General features: G+C 41.9%; 1 protein-coding gene across 1 annotated transcript in view; it reads left to right on the forward strand.

The window, feature by feature from the left end:
• LOC110489398 (gamma-aminobutyric acid type B receptor subunit 2) overlaps positions 1-14,353 on the forward strand; it is a 378,500-nt gene that overhangs the window by 262,721 nt on the left and 101,426 nt on the right. The window lies entirely within an intron of this gene.

The following is a 14,353-nucleotide window of genomic DNA, read 5'->3' on the forward strand; positions in this document are numbered from 1 at the left end:
AATGAAAATATATTTTTTATATATTATATATTCTTAATTTCCTTCCTTTACTTAGATTTGTGTGTATTAGGTAGTTGTTGTGAAATTGTTAGATATTACTTGTTAGATATTGCTGCACTGTCGGAACTAGAAGCACAAGCATTTAGCTACAACCGCAATAACATCTGCTAAACACGTGTGTGACCAATAAAATGTTATTTTATTTTATTTGAGGTGGGAAGCCCCTTTCATGTACTCATACATGTGACACAATATAAACAACAAGTACAGGTATATCCAAAATCAAAACCATAGCCTACATCAGGGTTCCCCAACTGGTGGCCCGTGGGTGGTTTTCTGAGCAGAAATATATAAATACATATTTGGATGAGCAATGTCAGGGCGGCAGAGACTAAGATACAGTAGAATAGTATAGAATACAGTATGTACTGTACATATGAGATGACTAAGATACAGTAGAATAGTATAGAATACAGTATGTACTGTACGTATGAGATGACTAAGATACAGTAGAATAGTATAGAATACAGTATGTACTGTACGTATGAGATGACTAAGATACCGTAGAATAGTATAGAATACAGTATACTGTACGTATGAGATGACTAAGATACAGTAGAATAGTATAGAATACAGTATGTACTGTATGTATGAGATGACTAAGATACAGGAGAATAGTATAGAATACAGTATGTACTGTATGTATGAGATGACTAAGATACAGTAGAATAGTATAGAATACAGTATACTGTACGTATGAGATGACTAAGATACAGTAGAATAGTATAGAATACAGTATGTACTGTATGTATGAGATGACTAAGATACAGTAGAATAGTATAGAATACAGTATGTACTGTATGTATGAGATGACTAAGATACAGTAGAATAGTATTGAATACAGTATGTACTGTACATATGAGATGACTAAGATACAGTAGAATAGTATAGAATACAGTATGTACTGTATGTATGAGATGACTAAGATACAGGAGAATAGTATAGAATACAGTATGTACTGTATGTATGAGATGACTAAGATACAGTAGAATAGTATAGAATACAGTATGTACTGTATGTATGAGATGACTAAGATACAGTAGAATAGTATAGAATACAGTATGTACTGTATGTATGAGATGACTAAGATACAGTAGAATAGTATAGAATACAGTATGTACTGTATGTATGAGATGACTAAGATACAGTAGAATAGTATAGAATACAGTATACTGTACGTATGAGATGACTAAGATACAGTAGAATAGTATAGAATACAGTATACTGTACGTATGAGATGACTAAGATACAGTAGAATAGTATAGAATACAGTATGTACTGTACAAATGAGATGACTAAGATACCGTAGAATAGTATAGAATACAGTATGTACTGTATGTATGAGATGACTAAGATACAGTAGAATAGTATAGAATACAGTATGTACTGTATGTATGAGATGACTAAGATACAGTAGAATAGTATAGAATACAGTATGTACTGTATGTATGAGATGACTAAGATACAGTAGAATAGTATAGAATACAGTATGTACTGTATGTATGAGATGACTAAGATACAGTAGAATAGTATAGAATACAGTATGTACTGTATGTATGAGATGACTAAGATACCGTAGAATAGTATAGAATACAGTATGTACTGTATGTATGAGATGACTAAGATACAGTAGAATAGTATAGAATACAGTATGTACTGTACGTATGAGATGACTAAGATACAGTAGAATAGTATAGAATACAGTATGTACTGTATGTATGAGATGACTAAGATACAGTAGAATAGTATAGAATACAGTATGTACTGTATGTATGAGATGACTAAGATACAGTAGAATAGTATAGAATACAGTATACTGTACGTATGAGATGACTAAGATACCGTAGAATAGTATAGAATACAGTATACTGTACGTATGAGATGACTAAGATACAGTAGAATAGTATAGAATACAGTATGTACTGTATGTATGAGATGACTAAGATACAGGAGAATAGTATAGAATACAGTATGTACTGTATGTATGAGATGACTAAGATACAGTAGAATAGTATAGAATACAGTATACTGTACGTATGAGATGACTAAGATACAGTAGAATAGTATAGAATACAGTATGTACTGTATGTATGAGATGACTAAGATACAGTAGAATAGTATAGAATACAGTATGTACTGTATGTATGAGATGACTAAGATACAGTAGAATAGTATAGAATACAGTATGTACTGTATGTATGAGATGACTAAGATACAGTAGAATAGTATAGAATACAGTATGTACTGTATGTATGAGATGACTAAGATACAGTAGAATAGTATAGAATACAGTATACTGTACGTATGAGATGACTAAGATACAGTAGAATAGTATAGAATACAGTATACTGTACGTATGAGATGACTAAGATACAGTAGAATAGTATAGAATACAGTATGTACTGTATGTATGAGATGACTAAGATACAGGAGAATAGTATAGAATACAGTATGTACTGTATGTATGAGATGACTAAGATACAGTAGAATAGTATAGAATACAGTATGTACTGTATGTATGAGATGACTAAGATACAGTAGAATAGTATAGAATACAGTATGTACTGTATGTATGAGATGACTAAGATACCGTAGAATAGTATAGAATACAGTATGTACTGTATGTATGAGATGACTAAGATACAGTAGAATAGTATAGAATACAGTATGTACTGTATGTATGAGATGACTAAGATACAGTAGAATAGTATAGAATACAGTATGTACTGTACATATGAGATGACTAAGATACCGTAGAATAGTATAGAATACAGTATGTACTGTACCTATGAGATGACTAAGATACTATAGAATAGTATAGAATACAGTATGTACTGTACATATGAGATGAGTGCAAGATATGTAAACATTATTAAAGTGACATTAAAGTGACTAGTCTTCCATTTATTAAAGTGGCCAATGATTTAGGCAGCAGCCTCTGTGTTAGTGATGGCTGTTTAACAGTCTGATGGCCTTGTATAGAAGCTGTTTTTCAGTCTCTCGGTCCCAGCTTTGATGCACCTGTACTGACCTCGCCTTCTGGATGATAGTGGGGTGAACAGGCAGTGGCTTGGGTGGTTGTTGTCCTTGATTATCTTTTTGGCCTTTTTGTGACATTGGGTACTGTAGGTATCCTGGAGGGCAGGTAGTTTGTCCCCGGTGATGCGTTGTGCAGACCGCACCACCCTCTGGAGAGCCCTGTGGTTGTGGGCGGTGCAGTTGTCATACAGCCCGACAGGATGTTCTCAATTGTGGATCTATAAATGTTTGTGAGTGTTTTAGGTGACAAGCCACATTTCTTCAGCCTCCTGAGGTTGAAGAGGCCCTGTTGAGCCTTCTTCACCACACAGTCTGTGTGGGTGGACCATTTCAGTTTGTCAGTGATGTGTACGCCAAGGATCTTAAAACTTTCCACCTTCTCCCCTGCTGTCCCGTCGATGTGGATAGGGGGATGCTCCCTCTGCTGTTTCCTGAAGTCCACGATCATCTCCGTTGTTTTGTTGACGTTGAGTGAGAGGTTATTTTCCTGGCACCACACTCCCAGAGCCCCACCTCCTCCCTGTAGGCCGTCTTGTCGTGGGAAGTTGTTTGATTATATGCATATCTTGTGTTTACTTCACTCAGTGTGTGTGTATGTGTGTATATGCGTGCATGCACATTCATGTATAGGTACTGTAAATGTGTGTGTGTGTTACTTGAGTAACTGTCAATCATTTTAAAAATATTTTTTCAAAATAAAAATTAAAAAATTTAAATATTTTTTCATTAAATAAATGTATCTGAAGCCCAGGTCTCCGATTTCACAAATTTGGTCTGATTACTGTGCTACGCTGCTCAGCTAAGACTTACCCAGTGAGAGCATGCGAAAAGTCAACCCGGCTTTCTCCACTCCCTCCCCCGGTGCAACTGATGATTTGAATTCAGCGAGCAAAATGACGGAGGGTTAGCAAAACTGGGACGTCTTCTTCTTTGCTATGGATGCTGCTGCAACGTCTAATAGCATCAACACAAGAGAGGATAGAGGAGGGATTGTGAATAGTTTCTCTTTCTGGCATAATGCCTCATAAAACACGCTGCTGTAGTAGGCAGGCGGAGGGAATGGTGGAGAAGCCGAGAGAAGAGCCAACGGGAATCAGATAGGGAGAGGGAGATTTTCTTTGGGTGTTAAAGTCGTTCCTCAATAGGAGGATGAGGGTAGACAGTGACCCCTAAGACATTTTGTGGCCTGACTCTAACCTTCACACTGCCTCATGACTGTCTCCTAACCCTAACCCACACTGTCCCCTAACCCTCCTAACCCCTTAAATCAAGTATTCTTTTCTGATACACACTTCAAACTAGTGCCCCAGATACTAATTCCAACCCTGTACTCTATGTCCCCTTCAGAGCTCTGATTCTGCATCCCAAAATGGCACTCTATTCCCCATATAGGGCACTACCTTTGACCAGAGCCCAATGGGTTTACTGCACTAAATCAGGAATATACTGCCATTTGGGATGCACGGGTATCTCTGCATGCCTACATATCCATGTCTTTTCACACAATGCCAAGTATTTTTAACAGGGATCATGCTGGCTGTAGCTACAGGAAGGAAGGGATACCCTGCTGAAAAATGCAGGAGACATTATGCTGTAGAACGCAATTAGGTATGTTTTGCGTCTCGTGGATAATTGAGTGTTTGTTAATTGTGAAGATGTTTCAGCAGAGGTTGGCTGGGCCGAGCAGATTAAGCCCCGTGTCGGAGAAGAGTCTGTGTGTGTGTTTGCCTCTGCCCACGTGTGCGTGTGTTTACATGTGTGTGTTTGTCCATGTGTACTACCTTCTGTATCTGTGAAAGCCCCTCTCCTCTGGCCTCAGTATTGTCTCTGGTCTAATGAAGGACAAATCATCGAGGGTCTGATTAGCATTCTGGTGGAGCCTGCAGCAGACCCCCTCTCCTCCCTCCTCCCCTTCCTCTCTCTCTCCGACTCTCTCGTTCTCCCCCTCTTGTCTCCCCCTCTCTCTCTCCCCCTCCTCTCTCTCCCCATCTCCTTCCCCCTCCTCCCTCTCTCAATCCCTCTTCTCTTCCCTTGCGCGCTCTCTCTCTCTGTCTCTCTCTCTCTCTGTCTCCCTCCTCTCCTCCTCCTCACCACTCTCTCATTCCGAAGCTGCAGCAGGCAGGCTGCAAAGCTGGAATATCGCAGTGTGGCATCGCCATGGTAACGGCCATGGTTTCTGACACCCATAACAGCAGAGAGCCGCACTGTTGATCCACGAGACAAAAATAGGAAAAAGGGTTTTGGCTGCCACTTCAACGTGGTGACACATGCACAGAGGCACAGGCATGCAGGCACACACATAATTCAACATTCAAAAACACATTTAAACACACGCTCAAACACAGACGTACACACAGACACAAACAAAGATACATGCACGCACACACATCACACATCAGCTTTCACTAAAGCTTTCTCTTTCTGACGCCCTCAACTGGATTTGAGGGCTGTGTGAGTCGGTCCCACCTGGATGTGAGGGCTGTGTGCATCAGTCCCACCTGGATGTGACGGCTGTGTGAGTCGGTCCCACCTGGATGTGAGAGCTGCGTGCATCAGCCCCACCTGGATGTGAGGGCTGTGTGAGTCTGTCCCACCTGGATATGAGGGCTGTGTGCATCAGTCCCACCTGGATGTAAGGGCTGTGTGCGTCAGTCCCACCTGGATGTGAGTGCTGTGTGCGTCAGTCCCACCTGGATGTGAGGGCTGTGTGCATCAGTCCCACCTGGATATGAGGGCTGTGTGCGTCAGTCCCACCTGGATGTGAGGGCTGTGTGCATCAGTCCCACCTGGATGTAAGGGCTGTGTGCGTCAGTCCCACCTGGATGTGAGGGCTGTGTGCATCAGTCCCACCTGGATATGAGGGCTGTGTGCGTCAGTCCCACCTGGATATAAGGGCTGTGTGCGTCAGTCCCACCTAGATGTAAGGGCTGTGTGCGTCAGTCCCACCTGGATGTGAGGGCTGTGTGCATCAGTCCCACCTGGAAATGAGGGCTGTGTGCGTCAGTCCCACCTGGATATAAGGGCTGTGTGCGTCAGTCCCACCTAGATGTAAGGGCTGTGTGCGTCAGTCCCACCTGGATGTGAGGGCTGTGTGCATCAGTCCCACCTGGATGTGAGGGCTGTGTGCATCAGTCCCACCTGGATATGAGGGCTGTGTGCGTCAGTCCCACCTGGATGTGAGGGCTGTGTGCGTCAGTCCCACCTGGATGTGAGGGCTGTGTGCGTCAGTCCGACCTGGATGTGAGAGCTGTGAGAGTCGGTCCCACCTGGATGTGAGAGCTGTGAGAGTAGGTCCCACCTGGATGTGAGGGCTGTGAGAGTCGGTCCCACCTGGATGTGAGGGCTGTGAGAGTAGGTCCCACCTGGACGTGAGGGCTGTGAGAGTCGGTCCCACCTAGATGTGAGAGCTGTGTGCGTCAGTCCCACCTGGATGTGAGGGCTGTGAGAGTCGGTCCCACCTGGATGTGAGAGCTGTGTGCGTCAGTCCCACCTGGATGTGAGGGCTGTGAGAGTCGGTCCCACCTGGATGTGAGAGCTGTGTGTGTGTAAGTCATGGTGCTTTGACAGTGTGCAGGCATTCTCTCTCTCTCTCTCTCTCTCTCTCTCTCTCTCTCTCCCTCTCCCTCTCGCCGTCTCTCTCTCACATACACAGCACAGACATGACACTGTCTTCTTTGACGTGCAAATGCACTTTCTGGATTTGGCCCTTTTATACTGTGAGTAATTGGTCTGTTAACAGAAGCCCTCATTATCAGCCGGTGAAGGAAGATAGGGGGGTGGTAATATCCACAACGGGCCAGGAGGCCGAGGGTCAATGCGGCAAGGTGGCCATGAAGACAGACGAACATTCTGACCTCCAATCCAACGCCATTCACTTCATCGTTCATCTCCACAACCCTGGTGGACGCATAGAAAAGCACGACATTCCAGAACTGCACAGAGCTGCTGGAGCTAGATTTCTTCATGCCTCTCCTGCTCCCTCCATTTTGGAACCCTCAGGCGAGAGTTTCTGCCTTCCAAACACATTCCACCCTCCACGCGTACTTGTGGCCTTTGCTCACTTCCAATTGCAGTCTCCCTTTTTCATTCCAGCCCTCCTCTCCCCCTCTACTCCTCCCCCCGTTCTCCCATTCGGCCCTGCTCCCCATGGGACAGACAGGGTTGAAAAATCTAAGAAAGAAAATAGAAAAAGTTACCTGCGGGCCCGTGCCAAGAACATTCTCACTCTCTTTTCCACTCCTCCGCTAGCAGCTTCTGTCCTGTGACCGATTCAAAGAAAGGGATAGACATGCCTCTGTAGGATGGATGTTGGCCATGTCACGGTCCCCTTTCTCTCTTTCTGCAGGTGTGTGAGGACAGCTAGGGAAGGCACTGCATGAACACACAGTTACATACGCAGAGAAACATGAAGTACATACAGGCACGCATAGAAACAAACAATGCACACTCATGTACACGTTATCATAAACACACATACACATACTTTAGACACATTCGTAAACACACACACACACACATACAAGAGTATAAACACACACTAACCTCGTAAATACAAAAGTGCACACACTCACACGCACACTGCACCAGCACACCTGCAGCACAGATTCCGTCCTCCCTCCCTCCCTCCCTCCCTCCCTCCCTCCCTCCCTCCCTTCCATCTCCACCTCTGTATGCTCTCACAAGTTCTACGCCGCAGTCTCACCCACTTTTGATTAGAGTGGTGAATGCCATTTGAAGGGCATCCTCATATTTTACTGCCAATGTTTTGAGGAACTGAAGGAAGATGAATGGAAGAGCTAGCTGTACTTTAAGTTCTCAACTGGACTACTGGTCCTATCACGGCTCTGGTGAAATATTGTGGTAATATTAGATATTATATTATCCATACTAACTCGTTTTTAGCAAATACAAATAGCAAACAATTGAAATTAGAAATGGTATCAATGATGTGGTGGTATATACTGTATGAGGTGATGGTATATATGAAGTCAAGGTATCAATGAGGTGATGGTATATACTGTATGAGGTGATGGTATATATGAGGTCAAGGTATCAATGAGGTGATGGTATATACTGTATGAGGTCAAGGTATCAATGAGGTGATGGTATATACTGTATGAGGTCAAGGTATCAATGAGGTGATGGGATATACTGTATGAGGTCAAGGTATCAATGAGGTGATGGTATATACTGTATGAGGTCAAGGTATCAATGAGGTAATGGTATATACTGTATGAGGTGATGGTATATACTGTATGAGGTGATGGTATATACTGTATGAGGTGATGGTATATACTGTATGAGGTGATGGTATATACTGTATGAGGCGATGGTATCAATGAGGTGATGGTATATATTGTATGAGGTGATGGTATATACTGTATGAGGCAATGGTATCAATGAGGTGATGGTATATATTGTATGAGGTGATGGTATATACTGTATGAGGTCAAGGTATCAATGAGGTGATGGTATATACTGTATGAGGTGATGGTATATACTGTATAAGGTGATGGTATATATTGTATGAGGTGATGGTATATACTGTATGAGGTGATGGTATATACTGTATGAGGTCAAGGTATCAATGAGGTGATGGTATATACTGTATGAGGTGATGGTATATACTGTATGAGGCAATGGTATCAATGAGGTGATGGTATATACTGTATGAGGTGATGGTATCAATGATGTGATGGTATATACTGTATGAGGTCAAGGTATCAATGAGGTGATGGTATATACTGTATGAGGTCAAGGTATCAATGAGGTGATGGTATATACTATATGAGGTGATGGTATATACTGTATGAGGTGATGGTATATACTGAATGAGGCAAAGGTATCAATGAGGTGATGGTATATACTGTATGAGGCAATGGTATCAATGAGGCGATGGTATCAATGAGGTGAATGTTATATGTAAGGTCAAGGTATCAATGAGGCAATGGTATCAATAAGGTGAATGTTATATGTAAGGTCAAGGTATCAATGAGGCAATGGTATCAATGAGGTGAATGATATATGTAAGGTCAAGGTATCAATGAGGCAATGGTATCAATGAGGTGAATGATATATGTAAGGTCAAGGTATCAATGAGGCAATGGTATCAATAAGGTGAATGTTATATGTAAGGTCAAGGTATCAATGAGGCAATGGTATCAATGAGGTGAATGATATATGTAAGGTCAAGGTATCAATGAGGCGATGGTATATACTATATGAGGTGATGGTATCAATGAGGTGATGGTATATATGAGAATTGTTAACCTTTGTTTAACTAGGCAAGTCGGTTAAGAACAAATTCTTATTTGCAATGACTGCCTACCAGGGAACAGTGGGTTAACTGCCTTATTCAGGGGCAGAACGATAGATTTTTACCAGCAACCTTTCGGTTACTGGCCAACCTGTCTAACTACTAGGCTACCTGCCGCCCCGGTAATGGTATGTATGAGGTGATGGTATATACAGTGGGGCAAAAAAGTATTTAGTCAGCCACCAATTGTGCAAGTTCTCCCACTTAAAAAAATGAGAGAGTTCTGTAATTTTCATCATAGGTACACTTCAACTATGTCAGACAAAATGGGAAAAAAAATCCAGAAAATAACATTGTAGGATTTTTAATGAATTTATTTGCAAATTATGGTGGAAAATAAGTATTTGGTCACCTACAAACAAGCAAGATTTCTGCCTCTCACAGACCTGTAACTTCTTCTATAAGAGGCTCCTCTGTCCTCCAATCGTTACCTGTATTCATGGCACCTGTTTGAACTTGTTATCAGTTTAAAAGACACCTGTCCACAACCTCAAACAGTCACACTCCAAACTCCAGCTGTCAAAGTATTGACTAAATACGTTTTTGCCCCACTGTATGAGGTCATGGTATCATTGAGGCGTTGTTATACATGAGGTGATGGTTTAAATTAAGTGATGGTATATACTGTATGAAGTGATGGTATCAATGAGGTGAATGGTATATGAGGATTTTTAAACAGAAGAACACATTCTTATTTACAATGACTGCCTACCAGGGAACAGTGGGTTAACTGCCTTGTTCAGGGGCAGAAAATATTTTTACCTTGTCAGCTCAGGGATTTGATCCAGCAACGTTTCGGTTACTGGCCCAATGCACTAACCACTAGGCTACCTGCCGCCCCCGTGATGGTATGTATGAGGTGATGGTATGAGTAAGTGTTCTTTATGAAGACGACAGCCTTCTGCAGTAAAGGGGAAGATTTTACAACTTGATATTAGATGGTCTTTCCATGAAACCCTGGATTACAGTTTCTCTTGGCCCATAGACTACTTTTATGGTGAGGAACCTTGTTCAAGTTGTTCAAGTTGTGAAATGCAGAACTTCCCCTTTAAGACTCTTCTGTAATAACAGTTTAGCAATCAATGGCTGTTCAAAGACAACTGGGTCGTTAAAGGGTAACTGCCTCCCACCTGGTGTGTGTGTGTGTTTGTGTGTGTTTTCCAATCGACCACGCTGAAGGGGAAGAGAGAAGAGTAGGAAGAGAAGTGGGATAAGGAGGGAATAAAAGAGAATTGTCAGAGACCTGAAGACCTCTTGGTGATTTACTGTATGTAGTAAAGTAGAATGTAATGGTGTGTAGCGGCTTTCTTCTGTGGACGAAGGATCGGACCAAAGTGCAGCGTGGTTAGTGTTCAAGATGTTTAATAAAGACAATAAACGTGAACACTACAAAACAAGAAAATGTGCAAAACCAAAACAGTCCTATCTGGTGCATAGACAGAAGACAACCACCCACAAAGTACCCACAGAAAATGGCTGCCTAAATATGGTTCCCAATCAGAGACAACGATAGACAGCTGCCTCTAATTGAGAACCAATCTAGGCAACCATAGACATACAAACTACCTAGAAAGGAAACAGCCCTATAAACATACAAAACCCCTAGACAAGGCAAAACACATACATCACCCATGTCACACCCTGACCTAACCAAAATAACAAGGAAAACAAAGAACACTAAGGTCAGAGTGTGACATGGTGCTGGTGAAAATAACCCTAAAGGCCAGTTTCCCTGACACAGGGAATTTCTCCATTGAACATGCATTTTAGTACAGGACTAGGCTTAATCTGTATCCTGGAATGTACTGATGTTAAACTATTGATAGTAATGGTGTATTATCAATGGCATCGGCTTCTATATGACACTGATATGGTAGTCTGAGTGGTGGGACTGATCCAAAACACATAAGCTACATCGCAAATACTATTCCCTAAATAGTGAATAGGCTGCCATTTGGGACACAACCAGAGGTTATTATTGTACTTCAGTAGGTTTCATGGGCATGACGAGGGAGAGGGAGAGGGAGAGAGAGGGGTTACGCAAGGCTCACTTGGGACACCAGGAGTTTTTAGGGCAGCTGGTGCTGCCGCCATGTCGCCAGGCTAGCACAAAGTGCCAAAGTATATCTGGACCTACATAGCACCACACAATACAATGCAACCTAGAAAGCACAATACGTATATCATTCTGGGTCTGTATTCATACAGCTTCTAAGAGTAGGTGTACTGATCAGTTTTTCCTTTTAGATCATAATGAATAAGATTATATGGACAAAGGGGAACTGATCTTAGATCAGCATTCGTACTTTGATACGCTTTATGAACAGTGTCCCAGAAATCTAGCACAGTCAAAGTGGCGCCATCCAAATCAACACAATATGTTCAATAGGATCATCCTATTTATAATGCAGTGTACAAATCTAAACCAACAGAACTTTCAGAGCATCACATTGAGAACCAGTATCAGGGATGTCTACGGAGCTATTGTGTTTGTTGACTGTCTGCTGCCAATAGAAGCAGGCTCACATGTTGGATGTGTGTTTGTGTGTGGTTGAGCTTGTTCAAGTCAAGCTGTTGAGACAGAACGGGGCAATATTTACCTGTTTCTTTCTTTTCCTTCCCTGCCTCCTTCACTCATTCTCTCTCTTTCTATCTATCTCCCCCTTCCCTCTCTATCTATCTCTCTATCGCTCACTACCCCCTCTCTCCCTCTCTCATATGGCTACCCAAATATGTTCCTGTTCCTCTCCTCCTCTCCTCCCAGTCTGCAGTTGCTAGGCAACAGCTGATTGAGCATGAGGGGGATGCAATTTAGCAATTAGAAGCGTTCCAAATTAGAAGTGGTGTCAAGAGTATCGCTAGTTACCACATAAGCCCGCTAGTTACCAGCCAGACCACAACTGTGATAGACACACACACAAGCTTGTCTTATTTGTTCGTTTTTTTGCCCTCTGTTTTGGTGGGTGAGATTTGTTTTTCAGTGCATGAGTTAGGAAATTTAGGAGAATTGTCACTTGGAAACAATCAAATACACTGCAGGAATCATATTTTCTACAGATGAAGGAATATGTTTTCTCTGGATATCAAGTAGGAGGAGAGGGGGAGAGGAGAAGAGGGGGAGATGTGGGTGGGAAAGGGGAGCTGAGCTGTAGTTTATTTAATCTGTTTGGGGGTAGAGTGATAGAGATTGGGAGGTTGTATTTGCATTGTGACAGTAGTGGGGTCCCCCTGTCTTAATCTCTCTCTCTCTCTCTCTCTCTGTCTCTCTCTCAATTCAATATGTTTACATTGCCAAAGCAAGTGAAATAGATCATTAACAAAAGTGACATAAACAATAAATGTACAGTTAACATTACACTCACAAAAGTTTCAAATGAAGAGAGACATTTCAAATGTGCAAAAAGTTCAAATACAAAGGTAAAATAAATAAACATAAATATGGGTTCTATATACAATGGTGTTTGTTCTTCACTGGTTGAGCTTTTCTTGTGGCACTATGTCACAAATCTTGCTGGTGTGATGGAACACTGTGGTTCTGTATTTCACCTATATATAGCAGTTTATCAAAATTGGATTTGTTTTAGAATTCTTTGTGGGTTTGTGTAATATGTTTATCTAATATGGTCATACATTTGGCAGGAGGTTAGGAAGTGCAGCTCAGTTTCCACCTCATTTTTTGGACGGTGTGCACATAGCCTGTCTTCTCTTGAGAGCCATGTCTGCCTAAGGCAACCTCTCTCAATAGCAAGGCTATGCTCACTGAGTCTGTACATAGTCAAAGCTTTCCTTTATTTTGGGTCAGTCACAGTGGTCAGGTATTCTGACACCCTGTACTCTCTGTTTAGGGCCAAAAATAATTCCAGGTTGCTTTGTTTTTTGCTTAATTCTTTCCAATGTGTCAAGTATTTATTTTTTTGTTTTCTCATGATTTGGTTGGGTCTAATTGTGCCGCTGTCCTGGGGCTCTGTGGGCTGTGTTTGTGTTTGTGAACAGAGCCCCAGGACTAGCTTGCTTAGGGGACTCTTCTCCAGGTTCATCTCTCTGAAGGTGATGGCTTTGTTATGGAAGGTTTGGGAATCAATTCCTTTTAGGTGGTTGTATAATTTAACGTCTCTTTTCTGGATTTTGATCATTAGCGGGTATCGTCCTAATTATGTTCTGCATGAATTATTTGGTGTTTTACGTTGTACTCTGATGTTTTTTCAGAATTCTGCATGCAGTCTCAGTTTGGTGTTTGTTCCATTTGGTCAATTCTTGGTTGGTGAGGGGACCCCAGACCTCACAATCATAAATGGCAATGGGTTCTATAACTGATTCAAGTATTTTTAGCCAGATCCTATTTGGGTTGTCGACTTTTATGTTGACTCTTGTGTTTTTTTGCACATTTTAACCGCACACATGTTAACCGCACACATGTTAACCGCACACATGTTAACCGCACACATGTTAACCGCACACATGTTAACCGCACACATGTTAACCGTACACATGTTAACCGCACACATGTTAACCGCACACTTGTTAACCCCACACATGTTAACCGCACACATGTTAACCGCACACTTGTTAACCGCACACATGTTAACCGCACACATGTTAACCGCACACATGTTAACCGCACACTTGTTAACCGCACACTTGTACATTGATTTTATAATGTCATATGTTTTCCCCCCAACACAGCCCAACACCCTCATGCCAAATTGAGTCAAAGGCTTTTTTGAAATTAACAAAGAATGCCTTTATATTTGTATTTGCATTTGTTTTGGTTTGTTTGTTTGTCAATTAGGGTGTGCAGGGTGAATACGTGGTATGTCGTATGGTAATTTGGTAAAAAGCCAATTTGATATTTTCTCAGGACAATGTTTTCACTGAGGAAATGTACAAGTCTGCTATTAATGATAGTGCAGAGGATTGTCCCAAGGTTGCTGTTGATGC

This window comes from Oncorhynchus mykiss, chromosome 30, assembly GCF_057628025.1.
Source record: "Oncorhynchus mykiss isolate SJ-2025 chromosome 30, ASM5762802v1, whole genome shotgun sequence".
Classification (NCBI taxonomy): Eukaryota; Metazoa; Chordata; class Actinopteri; order Salmoniformes; family Salmonidae; genus Oncorhynchus; species Oncorhynchus mykiss.